The 15,336-nt window shown below is 45.1% G+C and overlaps 1 protein-coding gene across 4 annotated transcripts in view; it reads right to left on the reverse strand.

The window, feature by feature from the left end:
• pix (ATP-binding cassette sub-family E member 1 pix) overlaps positions 1-15,336 on the reverse strand; it is a 127,217-nt gene that overhangs the window by 88,952 nt on the left and 22,929 nt on the right. The gene's annotated exons all lie outside the window — the stretch shown is intronic.

The following is a 15,336-nucleotide window of genomic DNA, read 5'->3' on the forward strand; positions in this document are numbered from 1 at the left end:
CATGTTGTATGCAGAGCATGCTGTATGCAGAGCATGCTGTATGTAGAGCATGTTGTATGCAGAGCATGCTGAATGCAGAGCATGCTGTATGCAGAGCATGTTGTATGCAGAGCATGCTGTATGCAGAGCATGCTGTATGCAGAGCATGCTGTATGCAGAGCATGCTGTATGTAGAGCATGCTGTAAGGTAAGCAGAGCGTGTTGCATGGCGTTTAACATTTCTCAGAAATTCCATGACCAGTGCTAGAGTGCTTCATGCATGCTTGCATGGGGTTTTAATATCAACATAATATTTACCTTACATTCATAACTCATGATTCATTTTTGTTTTGAAGATATTTTGCCATATTTTGCGATATTGTTAAAAATATATTGCAAGGAATACATATATATTTTTATATAAGTAAGACAAATAACCTTCATTATCATAATGTTTGTGTAGGCATACATGCAAGTATGAAAGTAATGAGGTGTTATTATTGTCATTTGTTATTTCTCAAGTTGAGGAGAAAGTGGCAGATGCATGCGTTGAGGTGGCTGACTCATAGCATGAGGTTGCTGCCTCAAGGGTTGCGCTTGCTGAGTGGTTGGCGGATGCGCAGTAGCAAGTTCCTGAGGAACGAGCAGTAATTGTCTCGCGAGTTGAGGTTCCTGAGGCGCAAGGCTAAGGTGTTGTGCTTGCCTTGAGGAGGGTTGAGCTCGCTGCAGCGAGAGCTGAGGAGACTGACTCATGGATGGGAGAGGTTGTTGTACCTCAACCGAGAGTTGCATCAATGGTGGAGCAGCAAGTGGAAGCGGAGGAAGAGAGGTATAAGCCTCCTGATCCCATTGCTGAGGTTGCCTTAAGGAAGGCGGAGGGAGCTGTACACCACTGGGAACAGTAAACTCAGAACGTGGCTCAACATCGTACGCCTGGCAGGCGGTACTGCGGTCAGGCGGAGCGAGCGCAGGCGGAGCGAGTGCAGGCGGAGGCGGAGGCGCAACCTTCTCAGCCCGACACTCACGCATCAAGACTGAAAGTTGTGACTGCATGGACTGCAGTAGAGTCAACTTGGGGTCGGCAGACACTAAGGTCTGCTGAGGTAAAGCCTTAACAGCAGAGATCTGTTGTGGCAGAACCTTACTCCTCTTAGGCGGAGTGCAGTCACCTGAGACTGAGGAGAGTCAGAGCTAACCCAATGACTGCATCCGGGTTGTTGAACTCTAACTTCATACGTCTGGCATAGGTCTGGACTTTACGTTTAAGAGGTCTTGAGACCTGAGACCAGCGTTTTCTCCCCGAAAATTTCTTCTGCAGACGAGCAAAATAAGGGCTCAATCGTCTGCGGGTGGGAGTGACGGTCTCTTAAGACACGCCCGCAACCACCGAGGATACTTCTGTGCGCCGATCAAGGCCTGCCGAACCCTTTTGCCCTTCGACATTGCTTCTCCCCTGGGCTTGGGAGCTTGCAAGAGGTCCCGGACTGGGAGGACGACTGACACGCACAGAAGTACCCTCACGCACAACACTGACACACTTTGCGCTAATCACTTATCACTTTGATTTTCTGTTTGCACTTATTTCACTGAACTCGAAACTTTAAGTGGTTTGTACCTGAAACACGCAATTCTATCCTTTCTCAAAAGTTAGTAATTGCGAAAACAGAATTACAATGAAACAGAAAAATCTAATGAAAGATAAATAATTCAGTGGCTGGAAAGAGACTAAACACTAGATCAAATAAACTACGTTTAAAATCTCTCACCGCATAAAGCTTGAGAACAAGAAAAACTCTAGAAACGTTTACCTTCTTCCCCTAAAGAGACTAGGGAGAAGAGCAAAAACGATAACAACGTTACTCGCTTGAACGAAACGTTTATCCTCCTCTTTCTCCCTCCGTCTCTATCTCTCTCTCTCTCTCTCTCTCTCTTGACTTAGAACCTGAGAGAAGAGCCCAATCATATATATCGTTAAAACATATTATTGTTAAAGGAAAAAATTTCCCAAAATGAAAAGTTCCTTTGTAGAATTAAAACCATTAAGTTAAGAAAGAATGAACAAAACGCTAGACACGGTTACTCTTACTGCAACGTGACACCGTGAAAATTCTCTCTCTATCGTAACGATAGAGCGCAAGTTGAACGTTCTGAAACGTCAACAACTGCAGAGACAAAACAAAACGTTAGTTCAACTTTGAAAACAGTACGAGACTATCAAAGAAATTCTTTCAAAAACATTAAAATAGCATAATATGTTAACAGGTAAAACCGAAATGACGGGCTCAATGTTAATTAACTTCGGTACAAGAAAAGACCGCCTACCATTAGGAAAGGTCGAATATATAAAAATTAATTTTAATAATTTTATAATAAAAGGAAGTTAATCGAAGAGGCCTATAAAAGGCGGAGAGATATAAAATAAATCTATAACTTTTGTTAAGCAAAATTAAGAAAGAGAGTCTATACTCTCTAAGACACCAACACTTCCGTCTAAGGGAAGGGTCGGCCATTTAAAGGTGAAAGAGAGTTCATACTCTCTTCGTCACCATAATAAAATTAATTCCAAAAGCTAACTAAGCTAATATAGAAGTTTCTAGTATAGCGAATAGCTGCAAATTTTAGAGAAAAACTTCACCAAACCGTGAACAATACTCCAAAATCATAAGCGTATCCAAGAACGTCTTGCCGGAAGCACGACAGAGGAAAAAGTGAGGTGGCGTCAACAACAAGTACTGTAGTACCTGGCCACAGGTGGCGCTTGTGAGTACACCCCCTTCTAGTATAGTGATAGCTGGCGTATCCCTCCCGTAGAATTCTGTCGGGCAACGGAGTTGACAGCTACATGATTATCGGGTAAGTTTAATATTGAAAATAACATCGTTTAAATCATAAATCGGCATGAAATAATTGACGTTTGAAAACAGACACAACTTCTTTGCTGCACTTAAAATGACCTCGATAGCTATAAATATCATCCTATCACCTTGCGACATGACATCATTCAATCGATATACATTGAGTAGTTGTCACTGTTGAAGGGAAAGCACGTCTATTTATAGAAACTGAAATTAGACAACGCATGTATCGTAGTGTTCAGAGAGCGACTTCCCCTTGACATACATGTACGCTACGAGTTGAGATCTCGATTGCTACCTAACGGGACCGTCCGCATTGTCCGCCATTTGTTTTGCTAATGATCCAAATTACACCATTTCTATATATGTTTTAGACATATATAATACCTTCATCATATAAAAATTTCAAGTCATTTGATCAAAAACATTTGGATTTATTAGCAAAAATCATGATTTAGAAAAAAAATTTAGGTACATTTTTCCCCACTACTATAATACGAATTGTATTGAAACTTATACCATAAAAACTACTCTATTAACCGAACAATTCTGTCAGACAGAGTTTTGATTTCCCTTTCTGTTTTTTTTAATGAATTTTTATTTTTTTCCTCGTCTAGACGGAAAATATTCGTGAAAAAAAATATAAAAAGAAAATCAAAATTTTGTCTTGACAGAATTGTGGGATTTTTATTCTTCTTTTCAATGATATCTTTCTCTCTAATGTCGAACAACAAATACGTGAAAAAAATGTACCCAAGTATGAATAAGTATGTTTTTGAGTTATGAGCTCCCAAAGATTTGCAACGCATTTTCGCTTTTCTTAAAGAAATCAAGATATTATTATGATAACTTTATTTTTGTTTATTCTTACATAAATGCACCCTAAACGAGGTATTTGAACCCTCAGTTTACTATTCCTATGTTAAAGTTGCCAGTGTTTTAGTTAGCAGGTTTCAGCTCTGTACTCTTATTTATGTTTCCCCCTTTCTTGGTTCTTTTTTCTTGTTCTCCACTTACTTTTTGTTCTTTCTATCACCTTATGTAACATTGGCATTGCTATAAAGTTCCAGAGGACGTTGTGAAAGCACAATCTACATACGAACTTCAAGTAAATAAACACATGCATTATAATTTCTATATGTCTTTGGAAACTTTGCTGATGTTCTCCTAGCTGGTAGTTTTCATTTACCTGCCCTCTACCAATGCCTTTCATTTCTGCCAGAAGTACGATATATTGAAACATATGAGTAAGAGAGAGAGAGAGAGAGAGAGAGAGAGAGAGAGAGAGAGAGAGAGAGAGAGAGAGAGAGAGAGAGAGAGATATCATAAATATAATTTTGGAGTGATAGCATTTGGTTGATATACTGTAGATGGCAGTTCAAATTGAGAGAGAGAGAGAGAGAGAGATCAACCATTATTTGATTCTAAGAGTGTTGAACATTGTTATTATAGAATTTGTATAAATGGCAGTTTTAAATAATTCGAGAGAGAGAGAGAGAGAGAGAGAGAGAGAGAGAGAGAGAGAGAGAGAGAGATGCAAAAATAAACGTAACTACGATTCTGTCAAACTCAATCATGCAGACGACAGTAAGGATGACGTCATAATTTAAAGACCGCTATATCATGAGAGAGAGAGAGAGAGAGAGAGAGAGATATCATAAATATAATTTTGGAGTGATAGCATTTGGTTGATATACTGTAGATGGCAGTTCAAATTGAGAGAGAGAGAGAGAGAGATCAACCATTATTTGATTCTAAGAGTGTTGAACATTGTTATTATAGAATTTGTATAAATGGCAGTTTTAAATAATTCGAGAGAGAGAGAGAGAGAGAGAGAGAGAGAGAGAGAGAGAGAGAGAGAGAGAGAGAGAGAGAGAGAGATGCAAAAATAAACGTAACTACGATTCTGTCAAACTCAATCATGCAGACGACAGTAAGGATGACGTCATAATTTAAAGACCGCTATATCATCATTGTTTGGAAAAATCATAGACTATTTGTTCTTTTTATGACCTTAGGTAACATTGGCATTGCTATAAAGTTTCCGAGGATGTTATGAAAGCACAATCTACATACGAACTTCAAGAGAGAGAGAGAGAGAGAGAGAATTATAGTATTTGTATAAATGGCAGATTATCGAGAGAGAGAGAGAGAGAGAGAGAGAGAGAGAGAGAGAGAGAGAACTAGGATTCTGTCAAACTCAGTCAGGTAGACGACGCTGTAAGGATGACGTCATCATTTAAAGACCGCTTTATATTCATTGTTTGGAAAAATGATTGACTATTTGTTCTTTTTATGGCCTTAGGTAATATTGGCCTTGCTATAAAGTTCCCGAGGACGTTGTAAAAACAATCTACATACGAACTTCAAGTAAACAAACGCATGCATTATAACTTCAGTAAGTGTTTGGAAACTCAGGCTTCTGTTCTCTTAGGAGTAGATTTCATTCAACTATGCTCTACCCATACCTTCCATTTCTACCAGACGTACGATAGATCGAAAATAAGTGAAAAATCGCTATAGATATGCAAAAATAACACACAAAGACGATTTTGTCAAACTCAGTCATGCAGACGACACAGTAAGGATGACGTCATCATTTAAAGACCGCTATATCTTCGTTATTTGTAAAAAAATAATTGGCTGAAATTTCTGGGGAGCATGTACGATATATTTATGCATACATAAAAGCAATAAAACGATTTTCGATTTCTGAAAGTTTTTATGTCAAAACCCCATGGTTAAGAAAATAAAAAAAAATTGTACTTGTATAATTTCCCACCGGTACGATAGGTAGTATTGAATAAACATACTGGTTGGAAGATTTGTGAAAAATTAATAAGCGTACTAGGTGGAAATGGAGCGTACCGGCGGGAAGAAATTTGAAAAATTAATTAATGTACCGGTGCGTTTATTTGATACTTCGGAGTAGCTCGTTCTTGGCGAGAAATGTTGGGCCAGGAAAGAAATTCAGTTCTCCCACTTCTGTGAACTGAATATGGCCCTCATCTCTGGAAAGGGCCACTATTTCACTAACTCTGGCCCCCGAGGCTAGAGCAAACAAGAATATAACTTTCTGGGTTAAGTCTTTCAGAGAGCAATCCTCATTGTTCACTGTTGAAGCAAAGTGTAGGACCTTATCCAAGGACCATGAAATGGGCTTCGGAGGTGCTGCAGGCCTAAGTCTAACGTAAGCCTTAGGGATCTTGTTAAAGATTTCGTTTGACAAGTCTACTATGAAGGCGTATAGCAGAGGTCTAGTCAAGGCTGATTTACACATTGTTATTGGATTGGCTGCTAAACCTTGTTTATGAAGGTGGATAAAGAAGGATAAACAGAAATCTGTTGAGATTTTTTTTTGGTCCTTTTGCCTTGACGAAAGCAACTCACTTCTTCCTCGAAGACTCATATTGTCTTCTAGTACACTTAGACTTATATTCTTCTAAGAAGTCTATACTGTCTCTCGAGATCCCAAACCTTTTTCTTACTGCTAAGGAGAGAAATTCATGAGATGAAGGTTTGGGATTTTCTGTGATGAAGCGAAGACCGTCAACTTCTGTACTTGTTGAGTCAGTACTGGGTACGGCAGAGGGACCAGCCTCAGCTTCAGTTCCAATGCTAGAGGGAACCAATTGCTCTTTGGCCACTTGGGAGCCACTAGAGTTGCTGTTCCCTGAAATGATCTCAGCTTGTTGAGGACCTTAATTAAGAGATTGGTTGGAGGGAACAGGTAAATCCAGTTCCATCTGTTCCAGTCAAGGGACATGGGGGCCACCGCTTCCGCTATAAGGTCCTCGTATGGGGCCACATAACGAGGTAGCTTCTTGTTGTCGCTCGTCGCGAAGAGGTCGATCTGCAGTTCTGGGACTTGACGTAAGATGAAGCAGAATGACCCTTCGTCTAGGGACCACTCTGACTCTATCGACGTGAGCCTGGATAGAGCGTCCGCTGTTACAATGCGGAACCCTTGAAGGTGAACTGCTGATAAATGCCATCTCTTCTTTTCCGCTTAGCGGAAGATGGCCAACATCATTTGGTTGATTTGGGGTGATCTCGAACCTTGACGATTCAAACATCTCACTATCACCTCGCTGTCCAGGATCAGTCTTATGTGTACTGAATGGCGAGGAGACAGTTTCTTCAGCGTGAGAAAGACTGCCATGGCTTCCAAAATGTTGATGTGGAAGGTCTTGAATAGAGAAGACCAAGTCCCTTGGACTTTCCGTTGGTGAGAGTGACCTCCCCATCCTTCCTTTGATGCGTCCGTATGGATAATGACTGAAGGTAAAGGTGGTTGTAAGGGTACGGACCTCTTCAGGGTCTTGGCCTTCGACCATGGCTTGAGAAGTGATCGTAGTAGAGTCGGTATCGGTCTTCTTAGATCTCTTCGAGAGTTTGATGCGTATCCTCTCCAGACTCCTGATGCATCTTTTAGTTGTGCTCTTGGCACTGGGTCTGTCACTGATGCAAACTGAAGAGAACCCAGTACTCTCTCCTGTTGGCGTCTTGATATCCTGTCGGATTTCAGTAGTCTCTTGACAGATCCCGCTATCTCTCTCCTCTTCCCTGGGGGAATGGAGAGATGGTGTGACTTTAAGTTCCAATGTATTCCCAGCCATTGAAACTCCTGAGCTGGAGATAATCGAGACTTCTTGACGTTGATCTTGAATCGCAGATGTTCCAGGAACTGGATCACTTTCTTGGATGCTTGCATGCGCTCCATCTCGGATGCTGCCCACACCAGCCAGTCGTCCAGAAAGTGGACACCTTCTAGGCGTAGTTGTTAAACACCTGCATCTGCAAGCGTTGTAAAAATCCTTGGGGCTATATTTAGTCTGAAGGGCATGGCTCTGAAGACGTATTTCTTCTTCTGTAGCCTGAATCCTAGGTAGGAGGAGAGTGGGCGATTGATTGGAATATGCCAGTAGGCATCTGCCAAGTCTATCGAGACTGTGTACGCCCCTTTTTGGCAGCAGGGTCCTTAGGTGTTGAAAGGTTAACATCCTGAACTTGTTGTTTTCTATGAACTTGTTGAGTGGCGACAAGTCCAGAATGACTCTGAGTTTGTCGGAGTCCTTCTTGGGAACACAAAACAGCCTTAGTTGGAATTTGATGGACTTTGCCCTCCTTATCACCCGTTTTCTCAAGAGTTCTTGGGTGTATTCTTCCAGGACGGGGGTGGAGTGTTGGAAGAATTGAGGAAATAATGGTGGAGCTGTCCTCCAGCTCCAACCTAGTCCGTTCTTGATTAGGCTGGGGGTCCAAGGATCGAAGGTCCAGCGATCCTGAAATTTTTGGAGTCTTCCTCCTACCGGAAGCATCTCATTACTTCGACTGTCCGGAGGACTTGCCTCCTTGACCGCGTCCTCCCTTACCCCCTCTTCCTCTTGGAGGGTATCTAGAGGAGCCCCTTTTCGACCCTCTACCTTTAGGGTGAAAGGTAGTGGTCTGCCTCTCATATGCAGGAGTAAAAGCTGGTGACTGGGCAACCAGCTGCTGAGGCACCATCTGGTAGGTTGGCTGGAGTTGTACCACCATTTGGGGCACCGCAGTCATGGGAACTGGTTGTTGCTGTTTTCAGACAGGGCGAGAGGGCAACCTAGGTCTTTTTGTCTTCCTCTTTGATTGTGGACCCTCATCCGGGGAAGACTTCCTCTTCGCCGACATGCCCCACTTCTGGAGAAGATTTCTATTCTCCGTGGCGGCCTTGTCCACTACTTCTTTGTCCACTTCACTCAGGAAGAGGTGTTTTCCCCAGATATTGGAGGCTATCAGCTTTCTAGGTTCGTGTTTCACTGCAGCCGAAGCAAACACGAACTCCCTACATGTGCGTCTGGCCTTAACGAAGCCATATAGGTCTTAGACCAGCGTAGCCAAATGTGATTTGGCAACGACCATGTTCATGTCTGGGGAATCTGTTATCGCTTGCCATTGCCTCCAAGCAAATCTGAAGGGACAGGGATGCGGCAGGTCTCTCCTTTGTCTCTTGCTCCCTACGCAAGAGAAAGTCAGACAGCTTAGGGAGGTTTTCGCTGAACTGGCATCAAGCAATATCTGCCTCCAACTTCCCAACTGAGAAGGTAAGGTGGATTTCCTTCCAGTCCTCGTCCGTAGGCAGCGCTAAGGATAAGGGTCTACACTCCTCGAGTGTAGGGCAAGGTTTCCCTGCATCCACTGCCTTCATGACTGCCTTAAACCCTTTTTCCGTAAAGGGAAAAGCTAGTTTAGCTGGAGCAAGAAAAGAAGGGTGTTTCTTGCTAAGGGCTGGCATTTTTGAATTAGAGAAGCCCTTGTCTTTCAGGCTACTTGCCAACAGAGCCTGAGCTTTCCCATGATCAAGAACTATGACCTCTTTTGGTTCTGTCTCCTCCTTAGAAACAGGTTCCGCCTTCAAACGGACGAAGCAGTCTGTGCAAGACTTAAAGCTGGGCCAAAAGTCAACATCCTCTATGAGGACAGCCCCAGCTTTTCTGAAATGAAAATCTTCCCATTGGTAATAGGCATGTATTCTGCATGCCTCCAAGGGTTCACATCAGAGCAAGGAGGAAGATCTTTCACGTTGAGTCTCTTCTGAGACCCACGGGACGTGGCGAGATGATCCATCCTTCTCCTCAATTCAGCGTCCCTTTCTTCGTTCTGCTTACGAAGACTCTCCATCATAGCCATGAGACTGGCCAAAGCTTTACCCATGTCATCCGATGGATGAGAAGAAAACGTAGAGGGTACTGGTTCTGGGGCCGGAACCGGCGAAACGGATTCCGATTCGACGTCATCCTCTTCAGTCTCGGGAGCCAGGGTAGACTCCTCTTCTACACCTTCCGCTAGAAGGTCTTTCTCGGTGTCCTCAGACACCTCCGACATCCTCTCATCTAGGTGGATATCCTTTATCGCGTCAGAGACGTCCATATCTACGGAAATCTGGACGCAAGGGATCTCAGGTTGAGGCTGGGATATAACAGCTTCAACAGTCGCCTTAGGGAACAGACAGGCACGCATCCGTTCATTCAGAGGGTAAGGCCCCGAGGCATTCTTTTGAAAGCCACGAACCCATCTGCGCAGCTTACTCCGTGCTGCGTCCCTTGACTCCGCTGTCTTGGGATCATCAAAAGCCTCAGTAACCAAGGCCTTGCTAACATTGCAGTCCTGGGAGTCCCAGTACTTCAGAGGTCCCTTGGAGATGGAGCAGAGAGAATAAGCCCTGCACTCTACATAGCCACAGAAGTCCTGGTCCTCACGTTGCAAAAGACTTCCAGGCACTTGGGATGGTCCTCCTGTAAAGAGAGGAAAAAGAACAAATTTGGAAATAATTTGTATTTTTCCTAACATACAAACCTGAAGCTATTTATAATAGGGTATTACTTTCGGCGCATCTGAAAGACGAGCCATGATAATTTTAGTGAGGGATAACTACCCCATCCGCTAGTTAGCGGGTGGGGGGTGGGGTAGACTGGCTACCCCGCTCACTCACACCTCTCGGTTGAGTAACCACTTTGCTTTATGGCAGGACTTCACGGGGGACAGGGTGGAGGGCCAATTTGTATAAATAGTTTCAGGTTTGTATGTTAGGAAAAATACAAATTATTTCCAAATTTGTTATTTGTTCCGACACAAATACAAACCTTCGCTATTTATAATAGAGTGACTTACACTTAGGAGGGAGGAAGTCCTCACCAACTGGCCTTGGTCAGGACCCAGGGTCCTCTTTATTTCAATCTGTGATCGATAGTAGAAGGGACCCTACCCTCACTAAAATCAAGTGCCAATATGAGGTAATGCACTGATAGCAGCCTGCAGAAGCTTGTGTGTGAGTGGAACTAACAGTGTGGCTTGTCTTTAACATAGGAACTCGAGTAGAGAACCTATTGTTCTTTAAGACTTACCCAATACCCTCCCTCTAAAAGGCATTGGGGATGTAACAAAGTATTCTTCAATACTTAGGAGGCACAAGGGAAATGGGTCTTACCTGCAGCGAGGTGAGGTCAGCTATGCTGAGGCTTGCGGAGCTGTTTTCCCCAGAAGGGAGAAGGTGAAAGGAAGAAAGGAGCCAGACATTCTTGCTCATTCACTCCAGACTAATCCGGGTAGCCTCAGCCCTCAACCCTCTGCTACTTGTCCATCAAGGAGCCTGAGGTGTTTTGACCATTTGTTGTGCGACCACCACAGGACCAATGGAAAAGGTCTCCATGTTCTTGGGGGTTACGTCTTTGCAGGTAGTGGACCGTGAAGGTCGAATGACGCTTCCACATGCCCACTTAAAGTATCTGCACCACAGAGTAGTTTCTTGAACGCCAGGGACGTAGCAACGCCAGTGACGTTACGAGCTCTGGGTCTTAGGATGGAGGAGAGTCTAGATTAAGAGTAACCTTAACTGCCTTCCGATCCCAAAGGGGAAGGAAATCCTTGAGGTCCTCCTCTAGACCTTCCCCGTGCTGGTCAACAGTGCCAACACACGGGGGAGAGCTGGTATCGTTCTTTTAAGGTAACCCCATAGATTCCTCACTCGGTAAAACCCCAGTTGATGGGTTTCCGGTTACCGAACGAAGATTCTTTATTTAAAAAGGGCTGCACCTAGGGTACAGCATAGTCTGAATCGAGTCTTGGCAATCCACTCAAGGACGCCGCTGAGGATTACTTCTCCCCATCTCCTAGGGTAGGAGAAAACAGAGGTTGGATCATACAACACACTAACTCTCTTGGTCAAAAGCCCAAGTGAGAAAAAAAGGCGTCTTCCGTGTTAGGAAGCGATCTGCTGCTGGGCCTATGGTTCGTAGAGAGGGGCCTCCAGAGACTGAAGGACCCGAACCGCGTTCCCAGGAGGAGGTTGAGATCCGACGGGGGACAAGTTATCTCACACTTGCATAAGTAAAGGCATCAATGGGAGAGAATCCCCTTCCACGACATCAGTCACCAAGGACCGAACACTTTGCCTGGAGGACCGACGCTGAAAAGTGTCTGAGGTGCCTAGACATCTTTTCCGTAACCTGATGCGAAAGGCCTCTCTGAGAGGGGTGGTGTAGGATCGTCCCCGGCGAGAAGTCGAAGCAAAGCTACGACTTAGGAAAGTGTTAGCATGTGGCTGCTTGGAAGATCGTGCCGTGGAGGAAGATCCCTCGGAACTCCGTCAGGAGCTGTAGAAGGTCCGGGAACCATTCTGCGGGTTGCCATAGTAAAGCTACTAGAGCTCCGTTAGGGGCTGCAGGTCTGGGAACCGTTCTGTGGGATGCCATATCAAAGCTATTAGTGTCATTGATAATATCCTGCTTATCCTGACTTGGCTGAGGACTTTTTCACCAGACCAAATGAGGGGAAAAAATAAAGCACACCTCTAGGCCGCCCCACCGATCTTGGAATACAACTTGTTTGAGGGCCTGGGGAATGGTCGAGTGGGAGCCTGAAGATCAGGGCCACTGTGAGCATAACCACAGTTGGAGACCCCACAAAGTTAAGACTTCGTTGGATACAAGATGATTCCAAGACACTAAGAGCCCACTATCTGGGTGGTTTTGCAAGCACATTCCTATACCAGGAATGATGCGAGCAGATGGGGGCAACTAGTTGTCCTCTGTCCATCTAAAGCTTCGTACTGCTAGATGGTTTTCTAAGAGAGGTGAATGATGGTATCTTTCTGAATCGGGCCAACAGACGAGGATGGAATGGTATGGCATATGCCCCCCCCCCCCCCCTCTCTCTTTTGATGCATGATAGAGAGCATCAGGTTCAGAGGGAAGACGAGAAGACAGGCCTCTTTGCAGAAGCTCTCGTCTGCCCTTCATCGTCCGCGGATTGTCCAGCGGTGAGAAGGGGGGTAGTGCATAGCAATAAACAAACCTCGAGATGATATCGAGACGTAACCAATTGCATGTTCTTGCAACGAAGGGGAACAGCCTGTTCTCCCTCCAACTGCCCTTAATTCAGTGTGGTTGGCCGAATAAGACCAATACCAAACGGCAAACCAGTTAAACAGTACAGCTTATGATATAATAGCAAATCTCCATAGAGATCGCTTTCCGGACAAGAGACTGTACGGTAATCACCGAACACCTCCAAACAAACCCAAGAGGGGATTGAGACGTATCTTCAATCTATTGTTGGGTGGGTAAAGAGCATAAGTCTACTACGAAGTAGTAACACTGAACCGTACGCATGACTAGCATACATGCGTAGTTTGACTTAAAAGTCGTATCCGGAACTGTTGGAGAACGTTGGAAACGTTTGTAACGGAGGTTTTTCGTTCTTAGGACAAAAAACGTTCGTACTTCTCCGTCTCCGATCAGTAAACTAGCATTTATATTAAATGTTCCCTACTAGGGAACAGATATGCTTATGAGAAGTTTCCAGCCAAAGCCTTTGTAGGAGACTAAGACTTCCGATCGGGGGAAAGGAAAAAATGCCTATAAGGAGGCAGAACGTAAATGCCGTATGTCTGGTTACAGGAAAGTATCCAGGTAATGTACTGAATAACCTGGTTTGAGTAAGGGAATAAATATGACAAATTCGGAGATAATTTGTATTTTTCCTAACCATACAAACCTTAGCTATTTACATTTGGTTTACTTTCGGCGTAGCTGAAATGACGAGCCAATAGTTTTTAACGAGGGTTAACTACCCCCGCGCTAATTAGCGGGGGTAGGGGAAGGGGTAGCTTGCTACCCCTACCCCACCCACACACCGGTGATTTGCTTCACTTCACTTAGAGGTAGGACTTGACTTGGGGGACAGGGCTGGCGGGCAAATATGTGTAAATAGCTAAGGTTTGTATGGTTAGGAAAAATAAAAATTATCTCCGAATTTGTCATTTGTTCCGTAACCGAAATACAAACCACGCTATTTACAATGGGTGACTTACCCCTTAGGAAGGGCGGAAAGTCCCCATCCTTACTGACTTTGGCTTTTACCCGGGGGCTCCACCTTCCAGTGAGTAGCACTTGAGAAAAGGAGCCCCTGCACCTCACAAGTTCCTTGCTTCGCGAGGAACGTGTGGCCTACATAAGTTGTGTGTGGAGGAAAGAGCGTGACTCGTCCTATGAAGTTGACCTTGAGACCTTTAGATAGGAATCCAGGATTGGACGTTCCCAATACCACCTCGTCAAAGTATGGGGGACGCGACAGTAATAAACTCAATACTAGGAGCACAAGAAAGCATGGGTTACCTGCAGAGGTTGAGGTCAGCTATGCGGAGACCAGGATGCTGCTTCCCCAAGAAAGGGGAGGATGAAGAAAGAAGTAAGGGTCAGACATACTTTTTCATTCACGCAGACTAAAACCGGGTAACAACGCCCTCAACCTACAGCTACTTGTCCATAAAGGAGCCTGAGGTTAGACGGGCTGTTGTGCAGCCACCACAGGGCCGATAGAAAACGTATCGAGGCTCCTGTGGGTCACGTCCTGCAGGTAATGGGCTGTGAAGGTCGTCTGACGCTTCCAGACCCCAGCTTGAAGCACCTGCATCACAGAGAAGTTTCTCTTGAAGGCCAGGGACGTAGCAATGCCCCTGACATCGTGTGCCCTAGGGCGACGTGACAGAGGAGGGTCTGGATTCAAGGCGTGATGGATAACCCTTCGAATCCAAGCCGAGATGGTATTCTTGGTGACCCTCCTCTTCATCCTGCCTACGCTAACAAACAACGCTCGCACTTGAGGACAAATTGCAGCTGTTCTCTTCAAGTAATACCTCAGACTCCTCACTGGACATAGTAGCAGCTGGTCTGGGTCGCTTGTTACAGAACGGAGACTCGCGATCCTGAAAGAGTCGAATCGTGAATTCAGCACTCCAGGATTCTGAGTCTTGGCAACAAACTCAGGGACGAACCTGAACGTTACCTCCCCCCATTCCCTTGAATGGGCGATGTCGTACGAGAGACCATGAAGTTCACTAACTCGCTTGGCCGAGGCCAAAGCGAGCAGGAAAGCCGTCTTCCAAGACAGGTGGCGATCAGAGGCCAGGCGTAATGGTTCGAAGGGAGGTCTCTTAAGAGCCCTGAGAACCCGAACCACGTTCCAAGGAGGTCTCACTTCCGACTGAGGGCAGGTAAGCTCATAGCTACGTATGAGTAGAGAGAGTTCCAGCGAGGAAGAAATGTCCACTCCTTTCAACCTAAAAGCAAGCTTAAGGCTGAGCGATAGCCTTTCACCGCTGAGACCGAAAGGCGCATTTCCTCCCGCAGATACACGAGGAACTCTGCTATTGCTGGAATAGTGGCATCGAGTGGAGAGATACCCCTCCCACGACACCAACCACAGAAGACTCTCCACTTTGCCTGGTAGACTCCCTCAGAGGACTTTCGCAGGTGCCGAGACATTCTCTCCGCAACCTGTTGCGAAAAGCTCTTCTGCGTGAGGAGACGCTGGACAGTCTCCAGGCGTGAAGCCGAAGCGAGGCTACGGCCTTGTGAAAGATGTTGCAGTGTGGTTGTCTGAGTAGCTTGTGTCGTGGAGGAAGTTCTCTCGGAAGCGCCGGGAACCATTCCGCGTGATGCCATAGCGGAGCTATCAGAGTCATCGA

This window comes from Palaemon carinicauda, chromosome 5 (genome assembly GCF_036898095.1).
Source record: "Palaemon carinicauda isolate YSFRI2023 chromosome 5, ASM3689809v2, whole genome shotgun sequence".
NCBI classification, from domain to species: Eukaryota; Metazoa; Arthropoda; class Malacostraca; order Decapoda; family Palaemonidae; genus Palaemon; species Palaemon carinicauda.